The sequence below is a fragment of the Arachis ipaensis genome, chromosome B4 (assembly GCF_059453495.1).
Source record: "Arachis ipaensis isolate K30076 ecotype BB chromosome B4, ASM5945349v1, whole genome shotgun sequence".
Taxonomy (NCBI): Eukaryota; Viridiplantae; Streptophyta; class Magnoliopsida; order Fabales; family Fabaceae; genus Arachis; species Arachis ipaensis.
Genome location: NC_142439.1, coordinates 56,626,438 through 56,628,411, shown reverse-complemented (window position 1 = coordinate 56,628,411; position 1,974 = coordinate 56,626,438). Strand labels below are relative to the sequence as shown.

Here is a 1,974-nt window from a genome sequence, read left to right as displayed (position 1 = left end):
GCAACAAGCCAAAACAAAAGTATCTAAGGTAACTAACATATACAATAATCCCAAAAAGTGCAATAAAGATAAAGTGCAAATACAACAAATAGAACAAAATAAAGGAAGAATGTCTGAAATGGTCACCAAATTAGAAATTCCCGCCTACAACGGCGACCTCCCCAAACTTAGATGAAAGCATTGTCCTCGATGCTACGACTGAGATTGGGTGAGAGGGTTGACATCCGCATCTGGCTGAGGCTAAGGCTGTGGCTCCACAGAGGTCTGCTATGTCTCTGTGGGAGCCTGAGTCGGTGTCGGTGCCTCTGGCTACTGAGCCTGCTCCTCCCGATCCTCCTCGTCCTACTCAGAAGAAGTGTTGGAACCAGAGGGCATCTCGGTGCCTAGTGATGCGAGTGTCCGAGTAACGCATCGATAACATTGCTTGTTGCAATGTTCACTCCGCACCATGAATCTAATGAGATGCTGAACAAGTTGGTAAGTCGGCCAGGGTGCTGATGGTGGTGGTGCTGGACCGGAAGATGTAGCTGGTGCTGGGGATGGTCCAGCTGCAGCTGATGAAGATGAAGGGCTAGATGCCACTGCTGCAGAAGCTCGAGCTCTACCCGTGGCTGGTGGTCTGTCACCCACCCAAGTCCCCCACGGAATAACTCTCTCCTTTCCATGGACTGGGGGTGGTGACTCATCATCTGGCAGCCATGGAACTCCAGCCTGCTGAGCCATCTCTATGACCAAAGTGGGAAATGGGAGTGTACCTCTGACATGGGCTGGACACATGAACCTCCTAATTAGTCGGGGAAAGTACAGCTTCTTCCCCTATATAATACACCCAATCAACACGAGCATGTCAACTGGGATCTCAGTAAAGTGCGTGGTAGGCATGATATAGTGAGCAAGAATCTGTTGCCATGTCCTATCCTCCCTCATCAAATAGTCAAACATCATCCCCTTGGGTTTCAATTTGTTGGCATCCATCTCCCAAGGGGCGTCCGGCTGTGCAATAACACTCCTCAGTGCATCATAATCATAAGTCAGGCAGTGCATCTCCTCCTCAGGCCTCTGAAAAGCATCTTTATCACTGACCTTGGGCTGACAGTGGTGTGCATGCTCAATATCAATCTCTGTCATCAGAATCTGTCCTCCTCTCAAGTGAATCGAGTCAAGGGTCAGTCTAAAGAAATTACAGTAAAATTCACGGACCCACGACTCGTTCACCTGAAGTAGTTCCCTATCCACAAAAGACAGGCCCACTGCCTCAATCCAAAGCTCAATAGATTGCCTCAAATCAACGGGAATAGCCAGCTTCTTTTCCAAGTTGAAATGCCGCTACTAAAAGAGCGGAAAGTGAAGCTCACAGTACAAATTAGGGAACTTCTCTGCTTCGGTCGGAGGCAGTAGCTGATCTGCCTTATCCTTGTTAGAAAAATATATCTTGGCATAACCGGAGGTTGCAGAGGTAGCGGAAGACTGAGATTTCTTCCTTTTTTGGGAGGTAACCTTTGCTTTTCCTTTTCCTCTTTCAGACATCCTGGAGAAAAAGAAATCGCAGGATATAAACAATTAAGCAAAGCAGAGGAGTGTAAAGCAAGGAATAAAGCAGCAGATAGAAAATAGACAACAAGGGATATTGAGATATATTAATGAAGTGAGTTAAAGAGATAAAATCTTGGAATGTAAGAAAAAATAGACTTTAGACAATAATAAGAACATAAACCAAAAGAATATGAAGGAGTTAAGCTGAAAAACTAACAAGTAGGGTCAGAAGGTTAATCAAGTCAGAAATCAGAAAACTGGGTCAAAGATTAGTGGCATGACGGTTATTGGCTTAACCAAGGGAATTTCACAAAGTATAGGAAACAAGCACACTCACGTTCATGGAAATGATGCAAGTCATTGATGATGAAATATAAATTGCATAAAAGCATAGAATGGAAAAGCAAATCATCATCAATGTTTATGGTCACTAAGTTTGTA

The 1,974-nt window shown here is 44.7% G+C and overlaps 1 pseudogene; it reads right to left on the bottom strand.

Moving 5' to 3' along the window:
• Positions 1-309: 309 nt before the first annotated feature.
• Positions 310-1,527, bottom strand: LOC148567671 (uncharacterized; annotated as a pseudogene).
• Positions 1,528-1,974: the final 447 nt, after the last annotated feature.